The sequence below is a fragment of the Rhamphochromis sp. 'chilingali' genome (genome assembly GCF_963969265.1).
Source record: "Rhamphochromis sp. 'chilingali' genome assembly, chromosome: 5".
Lineage (NCBI taxonomy): Eukaryota > Metazoa > Chordata > Actinopteri > Cichliformes > Cichlidae > Rhamphochromis > Rhamphochromis sp. 'chilingali'.
The window spans coordinates 7484286-7496849 of NC_137932.1; positions in this window are offsets into that span (position 1 = coordinate 7484286).

Consider the following 12564-nt stretch of genomic DNA (forward strand, 5'->3'; position numbering starts at 1 on the left):
AAACAACTCCAAGTAAGCATCCAGGAGCCATCATGGTCAGGCAACTTTCTCCTTTTTACTATGAGTAACTCCTGAATGTCCACATTCCTCATCCTCTTTAATGAAGAAAACTCATTTTCACCACTTGTATCCACCATATTTTTCTTTCAGTCACTATTCTATACTTGTCATGGGTGGGGGTAGGACCAGGTCGACCAGCAAATGGAGAGCTTTGGCTTACTGCTCAACTTTCCAATCACCATAAATCACTGCAGATGCTGCCACAATCCATCCCTCCATCTCCCCTCACTTAGTCCTAAAAAATTTGAACTCCTCCACTTAGGGCAGAACTTCTAGTGTGAGCTGGAGGTCACCACTTGATGACATGAACAGAACCACATCATCCTCAAAACGCAGACCAAAGGTGACACCCTCAGCTCCTTTTTCTTCACCTAGAAATTCTGTTCATAAAAGTCCAATTCCCAAAGGGAACAAATCTGACTTATTGCTGCTAAGCTGCTGCTGCAGTTGTACACCTGATACCCCACACCCCTGACACAACCTTGCAGGACACCCCCAGAGGACACCCCCACAGGACATGTGAGGGACACGGTCGAATACCTTCCCCGAGTCCACAAAGCACATACGAGCCAAACTCCCACGCCCCCTTGAGTATCCTCAGGAGGGTAAAAGAGCTGGTCCAGCATTCCACGGCCAAGACGAAGACAGCATTGTTCTTCCTCAATAACTTCGACTAATGGGCAGACTCTTTTCTCCAACACCCTGGCATAGATGTTCCCGGGCAGGCTGGGGAGAGAAATCTAATTTTGAAGATGGAACACACCCTCTGGTCCCCTTTTCTTGAAAAGAGGGACCATGACCCCAGCTTGTCAAAGGAACTCAGGGAAGAATCCACCCCCAGGACCCGACCACCAAAGAGTTTTGACTACCTCAGTGACCTCAGCCACAGAGCTGCGTCAGTTCTCCTCCTCATCCTTTGGCTCTGTCAACAACTCTCACTGAGGACAACTCTAGAGTGGAATAAAATTCAGCCCCTATCCAGGAGACTGGTTCAAGAGCCCATGATGTGCACTGAAGCGAGACCAACTATATCTAGCCAGCATTTCTCAAGCTCGTGCAAGCTCCCTAGCTTGGGCGATTTCTTCATGAGTGAGGTGAAATTCCATGTCCCCAAATCCATACGCAGATAGGGATAAGACTGTCAGAGCCTCCATCCTAGATACCTGCCAATCAACAATGCACCCCAAGCATAGTTTTTTTGTTTTTGTTTTTGTTTTTTGCTTTTTAAAAAAAATGTAAAATCCTTTTGGAGCCTTAGGTAAGTTTACATGTAGTAAACTAAAGCAGATGATTACCAATGTGAAGGAAAACTACCATATCAAAACTACGAAAAAATTAAAATACATCAATGATAAAAAGAAGAGTGAGTAAATGTGATGCATCTTTTAATTGCAAGTTAAAATAGTTTAGCAGAATGTCCTGAAAAAAGTGATCTACACCCATCCATCTAAAGCTTACTATATATAAGTATATTGATTCTCTGGGACATTTCCATTCTTAGTTAAGATCTGAGTTAGCAGACCCTGAATAAAACGAGTTTACCCTTCAAACTGTCACTTTTACAGGTTGTTTCTAGTGAGACTTGGAGGTTTGGATAGAAATAGCCTAGGAACAGGAACTGATCTTTATGCTAAGTCAGACTAACCAGCTGTCTCCAGCTACTTATTACAGACATTAGAGAGGCTTTGAGCTACTCATTTCCCAGCAACACAGCCAACGTGTATTCTTTCAAAATGTCAATCTGTTCTTGCTGGAACAACTACAGAGCTTTTATAAGTCAAGCGTATTTGTTATTGCATGTACTTGGATTTGTCCACTGCAGTTTGACAGTATGATTACTACATGGACCTCATATATATCCCAGTCCAAAGGAACTCCCAAAACGCTGCCTCCCTGCAGCAGAAATGTGGCTCTCATCATTGGCCCGAAATGAGTTGGAGTGTAAACCTCGGGAGGCAGAGCATAATGTGAAACAGCTCTACTATATGTCTAATGTAACTTACAAGGAAGACATACCGTTGTCATCAACTAGAAAATCATGTTTAACTTATGTGCTCTGGGCTGTGAATGCTGCTGTTCAAACCCGGACAGCAGACATTAGTCTCCGAGGACACTGGGAGAGTATTACCTGCTAGTCGAAGGAGATTTTTTTCCCCCAATGTAATATCTGCTTTGCCTGAGGCAACAATGTATGTGCTACCATAGGCCTCCCATGCCATTAATAATAGCATCATCAAAAATTTATTTGGTGAAAATAGTTGCAGGTATATAGACTAACATGTAATATATAATATGTTTATAGTTATACTGGGTATGGTTATTGACGCATATACGGCAGTTTATTCTATGTGCTTAAAGCATTTTATCTACAAACAGACACTGGACAACCATCAGGGCCAAACTGAGGCTTCAGTACCTTACCCAAGGACAGGAGTTGGGAATGAACCATCAAGCTCTGGAGCCACAACCAAATAAATGAAGGCTCTTCTGTATCTTTTCAGTATCTTTCAAAAATTAAAAAAAAAAAAAAACTCCAATCAAAAATCTGTATATGTGTCTCTGTTTGTGTGTTTTCCCTTTTGCCTTTTTTGACTTGGCTTGTGAAGCAGACATATTGGTCTATAAATCCAGTTCAGTTCACCGCTGGTCAATAAATTCAGTTCAGTTCAATAAACACTTGAAATGGCCCACCTGTCCTCCTCCAGTGAGAAGTGTTAATGAAAATGAGCTCAGAAATAAAACATCTGGTATGGGTGCTCTGTTTTAGGTCACATTTAGTCCCGCTATGATATCTGACAGGCTACATTCAATGTTTCCAAATAGTTTTGCAGATAATTCAACAGAAAACTGTCAGTCAGTGAGGTTTTTTTGTTCACTGAAGACACCTCAGACAGCCTCCAGACTATATAAAGCATATAAAACTGGGGTCTGAACAATGCCCTGGGATTTCAGCCAGACTGCAATCACCTTTACTGTCAGTCAAATGCAAGAACCTGGGAGTCTGTCCTTTGAGAGAACTGTTTGCTAGATATTTTTGTGTTTTTAAATACATTTTCTTCAGAGACACACTTTAAACAGAACTGCTTACTTTATCATACTAAAGCTTTACAATAGCCAAAAATCCTTGTAATATGTTTATACTGAATCCCGCATACAACAGCCTGTTAGCAGCAGTACAACCTCAGTTATCTTTTGGCCCACACAGGGTTATGATTTTCTTACCTCATCCACAAGCCACGGCTGATTCCCAGCAGTGAACTAAGGGATAATGAAACTCACAATATCCCTTATCCCTACTGACTTATTAAGACATGCATGCAAGAATGTTTATGTTGTATTAAGTCAGTATCATTGAATCAGTTTGGGACGTAGTAAAAGTTTAGAGGGACCTCACAGGGCCTGTGTCTAGGGGCTCAGCCTTCACAATTAGCCTTTAAACATGGACCCTGCATAGGTCTGTGATCTTTTCATGCAGATGGGGGATCCTCGCTCCGAGCAGAGTGCGCCTCTGTGGACTGGGGCCCTGCTGGAAATTAAATTACCTCTTTTGGAGAGGGGCATGTTGGTTGCTTTAAAAAAAACTGTAAGAATAATATTACTTTTCTGAAAGCCAGCGATAATGCTGATTAATAGACATGCTCGCTGTGGCTGTCGTAGTTCACGTTACATGCTTACTGAAACATATCACGCGGACATTTTGTCTGCATGGTATGGAAGAGAACATAGATTTTCACGGCTATTGCTATAAGTTCGTGCCTGTTGCATAGCGGTGCCCGTTTGACCCCTTTAAATCACAGGAGTCTGTCTTTTCCTTGAACACATGTACTGTATAATAAATGTGCAGTCATGCGTCAAGTTTGTAGCATGTGGGTCTTAACATGCATTGTCAATGCTGATTTTGGCAGTTTGGAAACCAAAACACTGCTTTGTTGCTTGGGAAAATCTTTGATATAATTTATGTGTTTTGAGCTACAGTAGGAATACGCTTCAGTCCGTCAGTCTACCATTCTGGATCATGCTGAAACACTTCAAACAATCATGGATTGTCAAGAAATTTGGTTCAAACATTTGTGGTGGATCCTAATGAATCCTGTCATATAATCAATTTTCCTCCGTGTGGATGAGACTTTAAATATGGTGACAACATCAATCTTCAATTAGATTACAACACGGTGCAAAAGTTTTGAGCCACCTCTCTCTCTTTTTTTGTAAATCTGATAAAGTGGTCTTGAGCAAGACCACTTCAGCGTTCTTCTTTGGAAGTTGACTCGTATGTAACTGTTTTCAGAGGAATTTGTTTTTTCTTGTTAAGTAACTTAACAATGACCTGTGAATCATTAACTGTCAAAATGTGTGTGTCCAGACATAACAAAATAAAATAGACAACTTACCAAAGAACCAGTTTTAAATTATAACTTTAAATGTAAAGCATATGATTTTATCCCATTCATTTAGCTGAATCAAAAGTTATTAGCTGAAAACTATCCCACAATAGTGTGCAGTGTATCCTTACAAAACTGGAGAGTACTGGACATGTGACGGACAAAAAAACCCCCAAAAGACAAGATGAGGCACGCCTAAAGAACTAACTACAGCAGATGAACAGAATCAAAAAGTCATGTTCTTAAGAAATATGAAGAAAAAATGACCACAAAGACCTGACATAGGACCTGACACATCAGTTGATTCAACTACTGTTCATTGGAGCTGCATCAGAAATGGTCTCAGTTAAAGGATGGCTGTCAAGAAGCCATTATTAAGGAAGGAAAACAGGGAGAAAAGGCTGAGGTATACCAAATTACACAAGAACTGGACTCAAAATCAATGGTAGCAGTTCTCATGGAGTGATCACTGTTGGAGTGGATACTCAAAACAGTAATGTACGACGCATTATTCATTGCCTTTCTGATAAGTAATGCAATAAGTTACTTAATGACTTCCTGGACAAAGTAACTCGTTACACTATTTTTACATTATTTTCTACCTGGAAAATCTAAAAATAAAACTTCAACAACAACAAAAAAAACATTGTCTCATAAAAACCGATTAAAAATATGAACGTTAGGCTCCACGCATAATCCATGCAATCTTTCTTTTAGTTTATACATATAAAACACACCCACAGTGATTCTACTATAGAAACATATACAGGTGGAAAGGGAGGCTAGTCTACAATGCTGACAGCTCATCACTTTGCCCGTTGAAGTTCACACTCTGGTCTGGGGTGTGGGGTGTGGGGCCTCCCTGCTGCTACGGAGTCGGGGTGGTCTGCCTCTCCCCACCGCAGGGAAAAGGGTAACACCACCTGGGTCTGGGTGCAGTTCCCCCCTCCAGGGGCAAGGGTACCTAGACCCGGTTTGTAGAGTACGCTTGGGGAGTGTGATCGTGTGTACAGCGTCTCTTTATGTCTGTCTCCACGTTGGTTGAGTGTGGAGTGAGTGCATATGAGAGCATGAGGGGGGGAATGGATGTTTGTGTCTGTGTGTGCCTGTATGTCTGTGCCTATATGTCAGGCTGGGTATCAGACGCCACCTCTCTGGGGACACCTCAGGCCCTCCAAGGTTTGGAGGCCTATCTCCCCCTACCACCACTTCCCCTGCCGGTGGCGGACTCCCTCAGGTGTCGGTGCGTTGGTGGTTCTTTGTGTCTGGGGATGGGCGTCCGGGTACACACCGGCTCACTCCTTGGCGGCCGCTTATCGGGGCCTGGAGCCTGGGGCTCACTCGGGCCCCTTCGGGGGTGGGGTGCCCCCGGCCTCTCGGCCTGGGGCTCGGTCACTCAGGCACAGCTGGCGGCCGGCGGAGCTCACGGGCGCGTCACTGCAACTCCCCCTGACTTCTGCTCCGCGGCTGCTGAGTGAACCCTCATCTGGGACTCTCCTCAGCTCTTACTGGAACAGTGGCGCGGCTGCCCCTCTGTTGGTCTTCCATGGTCTCTTGTGTTCTGGGGGCCTCTGGATGTCTGGAGCTTTGATCTCCTCCATACCTGCTTCACACCCTGGAGGACGGGGCTGTGGCCCCCCCCACACTCCCTAGCAGATCGTTACATGGAGAAACCTTTGGAATACAAGCGCGCTGATCCACACAGGTATGCACACGGGTGTTCACTGCTCGTAGACCCAAATTACACCTTTCTTGGCTGCTACTTCGAAGCACATCTGTCCTGCGTGCTGCACAACAACATTGAATATTTAGTATTTACTGCTGTTTACACTTAGCTAGATTAATGCGATGGTGTTGTGTTTAGTATGTTGCTTTGTTTTTTTTTTGTCTTTTTTTGCTTGTTTTCTATTCTTCTCTCAACAGGTGATCCAGGAGATTTTTTTTTTCTCCCCCCCTTTCTCACTGTCCCTCTCCCCTTCTGTTTTTCCTTTCCTTCCTCTTTCTTTCTCCCTTTCCTATCCTATCATGTCTGTCCCGTCTGTAACATCTGAAAATAAAATATAATAAATAATAAAAACAAAGATCGACCAAATGGACCAATACGGCAATGCCACGATGATCCATTTGGCAAAGTAAATCCATTGGGTATCCTTGTTGGTCTTCAGACAACAATTCTGATGGCTAAAGAACCAAATGGGACAGGCGAGAAAAAAAAAAAAAAAAAAAAAAAGAAGTTCACACTCTGGCTGCTGGGCTGGGGCATCGTTCACTCAGCTTTAACATCATTCTAGGATCTTAGCTCATTTTATGTTAGCAGCTTGTCTTTATCGATTCTTTTGCACAATAAAAATACATATAATATCCATATCTCAAGTAAATTTGTAAAGTAAATTTGCATCCAACACTGGGAGTGATGAATCGATATTTCTGGCTCAAACTGTCATCAATATTTACAGAGGAGGTCAGAAGAAAGGCACAACAGAGAACGTCTACAACCATTGTTAAAACACGGTGGAGGCTCTGTCGTGGTTTGGACTGCATATCAGCCACTGGTGTTGGGAATCTTATCAAAAGTTTGGAAGTATGACATCCTATACTATCTGAAAAACATCTGATTGCCAAAGGCTTCATTTTTCATCATGATAATGATACCAAGCACACTGCCAGTGCGGTAAAATGATGTCTGGATAGATAAACACACAATGAAACACGGTCATGGATTGGCCTCACTGGAGGGCTCAACATCAACGAATGAGTGTGGGATCATCTTGACAGAGAATGAAACAAAAGGCAGCCAACATCCAAAGAACAGCTTTGAATGTCCTTCGAGAAGCCTGGAGAACTATTTCTGAAGACCACTGAAATTACAAGAAAGTTGTATAAGAGAGTACAGACTGGGTTGAAAAGTAAAGGTGATCATTAGAATTGTACAAACTGTTTTGTCTTATCAAATCTATTTCTATTTATTGTTGTATATTTCAATAAATCAAAGCACCTATTTCCAATTTTTTTAGTAAGACAAAGAAATGGGTGGTGACTCGTGACTTTTGCACAGTACCGTGCATAGGATTTTCTTGAAATTTGAAAGTCAATTACCTGACCCTCCTCAGGCACCGACAGGAGATCACTTCTGTGTGAAAGACAGTGAATTAACAAGACTTATCCACTAATTGCCGGGTAAAAGATAAAATGAAATAAAAATAGCTATCGATGATGTTTTCTGTTCTGTTTCGGTTTTGTTTGAAATGTCAGTTTTGACGATTGGGTGTTACTGATGATAACAATCTTAAGGTCTCTATGCGGTTGACATATTGATAACTGGCGCGATGTTAAACATAATTAGTCACAGTCTCCAGAAGATAAACTCTCTGACAAAGAGACAATAATGTCTCTTGTAACCCCTGTCATTATATCTCTGTCAGGGAGCAATACACCAGATCTGTTTGAAATGCAGAAAAAAAGTTAAAAGCATGGGGTAGAGGTTTGGATGGATGGAACCAGACAAGCATTTAGATAAACAGTGAAAGGTCTTCAATCAAAACAACGACCACGTGATTTGGATTTGCCAGACATCAAACCAGCTGCAGTGAAACCTTCTGGGAAGGAGGCAAGCAAGAAGATTCTGGTTCCTTAAAACCTTAATCTTTATCGTCATTTCGACACACAAATGTGCTGCATTTGTGTAAAACTTACTCATACTGTGAATTAAATGAAACAATTTCCCTCAATTTATCCATTTATCTTGATTTCCTTTTCACAAACAGCTCTGCTGTCTGTGTGTTTGGAAGCAGGACAGGAAGCATTACAATTTGTATGACTGATGCCTTGATCCGCAGGCCAGGAAGCATTAGCACGGTCATTTGCTCTCATTATGGAAGAGTCACTGAATGACAAAACCACATCAATGCGTCTTCAGTACGAAGCTACAAAGAGATTGCAGATTTCACGTCCAGACGTTTAAGCCAGTAAAATTGTGAAGGCAGCCAGATAATGATTCGGTTTCCCTGTCTGAAGCTAATTAGACATTTTTCTGTAATTGTATTTTGGCCTTCTTTCTGTTACGTGTTACACAGAAGAATGGCAGGAAAGCCAAAACTGCGTGGACAAAAAAGCGCCCCAACATCACGTCCCCAGCAGAATGAGAAAAATGCTCTTTCGTGTTATGTTTCGACTGTGTCAGGCGCAGTGCTGTGACACGTTCCAGCTGTTTGTTTGTGTTGCTTAGGGATCCCAAGGACACTTAAGCTGAAAACTCCTGACAATGACACATAAAAGGAAGATTCATCAAAGTCACTGCTGTCCTGTTTATTTTGGCTCGTCGCAGCCTCTATGTTTTTTTCCCTTTGTCATCTCAAATGTCCTTTAACAAATGACACAGCGGATAGATGACCCAAACCCACTGGAGCTTCTGAGGGTACCCGGTGGTTTTCTGTGCTCCATCTGTTAATCAACACATGCACATGCATACCCAACAAGATGGAGCATAACCCACATAGTGACATCCCAAGAACCTCAACACACAAGACCAGAATGATATAATTGAGTTATTTACAAAGAGAACGGTCTCTAATTAACAGGTTTTGTCATATGGACAGAAATAAATGAAATGAAGAAACCTATGAGGATATCTCAAGATGGGAATATTTGTATATGCCTTCTGGAAAAGATAAATTATTTACTTTAAGTCTGAGCAGAAGAGGTCATGAATCCTCCAGTGCAGCACTCCATGAAAAGTTTTCTTAACCCATACATAGCAAAGTTTATTGTAGTTTTCAACTATGTCTGCCTGCCTGCCTGGTGGCGATACTACCCACGTTGTATTTATCTCCTGTCAGATGCGCCTCCTAATAATTCTGCCATTCCCTGGGGTCCCACCACCCAGACAGCATAGACCACCATTTCTTTCACCTCTACCCCCCCCCCCCTGCTCAACCTCAGAGACAGGGACAGCCTCTTTCCCCTCCTTACTCACCCGACTATATTCTCCTTCTCTTCTTTTCATCACCCACCACAACCCCCATGTGTTTGCCGCACCTCCTTCATCCACACCCTTTTCCCTCTGCTAATTCACACATCTAGGAAAGGTTAAGCATGTAGAAATGTTGGTGTTTGCTGCCATTTAGGTTGCGATGCTTTGTAAAGCCAATGCCAGAATTTTTTTCTAGACACAGGAGGATCCATTAGCCTCAGAAAAATGTCTGTTTCAGCTCCACCGGAGCCAGAACTTAACTTATCACAGGAGTCTTGCGGAGAAGTCAAGCCAATTTGTCTTGTAATCCTTACCATTAACCAGTTAAAAATGGCCACATTTGTGAGTTCTTAAAGGCTTAATGAAGCGTGACCATCAGGTCAGGAACTATAAGGAAGCTGTTGGAGACACACTGCAGTAATAGAATATATAGTTAGAGCCTCAAGTTTTGAAGTTTTGGCCAGGCTGGATTGTAGTTTGTGAGTCAGAACTGTTTGTTTGAAGACAATAGTGTTTTTAGTATTACTCTGTGTAGTCAGGGGCAGGCCCTCCAAGTTACATGCACTGTTTAAAAATCTGAGGATTTATTTTGAAGCCTGCAGAAACTTAAAAAAAATAGTTTGGCAAGTTGGGAAAAGTGGCTATTTGCGTTCTTTCCGAGAGTCACATGAGAAGATTGGTGTCATTCTTATGTCTGTTCTTTAAATATGGAGCTCTGGCCAATAAGTCACCATCACAGCTGGGAGGACAGGTAGGTCAAAGATAAGAGAAAGATCTGCCAAGACAAACGTCTAAAGGCATGTTGCCTGTTCATGTTTTTGATTTAATATAATGATTAATGAGTTTAGCCGTTTGCCAATTTTAGTTTTGGGTGCAAGTTAAGCTAAGCATGCCTTGGCTGCATGCTAATATTTAAAGACAAGAAAAGCCACCTCAATCTTGGAAGGCAGTACATAACCACATATTCCCCACTTGTCAAACTATATTCCCGGAATTTCATGGGAAATATATAAATCCTTGGCTGCAGATATTGCCACAACTAAACTTGATACCTGAGGTTTGAAGCACTGATTTTAGTTTACACTTTAAAGAACTGTGAAATCTAAGTCATCAAAAAATTACCTTATCGGCACATCTGTGTGCTTTTGGGTTCCAAGTTTTAAGGGTGGAAAAGCTGTGAGGAAAGGCAAGAGGCTGTATGTCAGGTGAGGTACAGGACTGGAAAGTTATGGGTAATTAAGAGGTGTATCCTGGACCTCCAGGTAAGCTTTACCTGGGTAAAAACAGGGGACCACCTAAGAGGAAATAAAGTCACGATGCTTAGCGATCTAACCTGAGGCTGCCGAGCACATCTGGTGAGAGCTGTGATAAAAAAAAGTACCTGTTAAATCCATTATCATTGCAGAGTAGCTTAAATTACAGCTAGAGTACAAGAAAAAGCAGCTGTGAGAGTGAGAACCTGTGAGAAAACTCCCAATAACACATACTAACACAGGCCGGCAGGTTTACAAGGTGAGAGATTGACTACCAGTTGTAAAACACTATCAGGAAGGGGGCAATGCTGTGTCAGTCAGAGTAAGGCAATCCTTATGTCACTAGGTACAAGAGGAAAGTGGGCAGTGACCCTCTGGAGATTTTCCTTAAAAGAAGAAAAAAATGGTCTGTGTGAGATGTAGCAAAGGCAGGAAGATTTGCAATATGTGCTCAGTTCCATTCACCAAATATCTTTGTCTGTCTTCCAGTATTTCTATTATTGTGGATGTGAGGCAGAGAAGAAAAGGTCTGAACTTGCACTCAGTAAAAGCTCCCTCTCTGGGGACGTGCTTTCCAGGAGAGAAATCATGGGGCCTGACAAGAGGCCAGCTCTGGGACCACACTAAAGGGGGCCCTTTGGCATTTGAAGGATGGAGTGATGACAGTGGGACGTTGTTTGTGTATAAAAAGGAAACAAAGTGAAACAGCTCTGAACTTGTCAGCCCCTCTGCTTGTCACCTTAGAAAGAAATGTGCATTGACCCGGCACAGACAACTACAAGCCTGGTACCGCCAAACAACACTGTTCTAGTGTGCTGAGGTTTGAGTGTTCACGTAATTTGGTCTCCTCGGACTAAGGTTTGTTTGCGTGAATGCATTGTTTTAAATAAAAATAACAAAAAATCAGGTAAACAGAGTCAGTTTCCAAATTAAATTTGATCCTGGAGTCTCTCAGGTCTAAAATTACATACACAAACTAGAAAAACAGCGACCGACAATCTTTCAAATTTTAACCAGTTGCTAGTTTTTTGTACTTAAATCCAGGTCTTACTTCATTTATATTGTGTTTATTTAAATAGCAGTAAATAAAAGAACCTCTGGAAACCCACTTTGCCATCAAAAAGTATTTGCCCCCTTCCTGATTTCTTCATTTTCTTCATTTTCTCACACTTAAATCAAACGAAGACAAATTAATTGGAATAAATACAAAAACTAGTTTTTAAATGATGATTTTTTTAAGAAAAAGCAAACTATCCAAACTCGCCTTGTTCAGTGTAGAAAAAAAATATTGCTCCCTAAACCTAATAACTGGTTGTGCAACTCTTGGCAGCAAAAACTGCAAACAAGCATTTGCGATAACTGGCAATAATTCTATCAAAGCTTCTGAGCCATTCAGAGATGGACTTTAGGATTATTGTCCTGCTGCATAAGCTGAGTGCACTTCAGGGCATGAACTTTAACTTTCCGGTAAAGAGCAGAATTTCTGGTTTCGTCAATTACAACAAGTCATCCAGGAAGCAGCAAAGCAGTTTCAGACCATCACACTACTACCACCATGTTTGACTGTTGGTATGATTTCCTCTTTGTGAACTACTGTGTTAGTTTTACACAAGATGTCACAGGACTCAAACCTTCCAAAAAGTTAAACTTATCGCTCCTCGGTCTGCAGACTATTTTCCCAAACGCCTTGGGGATCATCAAGATTTCTTTGGCAAATGTGAGGCCTGGAATTCATTAGATGCTGTTTTGGATTCTTTCATGACCTCCTGAATAAGTCTTCGCAGTCTTCAAAGGTTCAACTCAAACTCTCATTGTGGTTCGCTGGATTCCCAAGGGCCTTAGACATTGATTTGTAACCCTTTACAGTGTGATAGATATCAATGACTTTGTTTCTCATCTG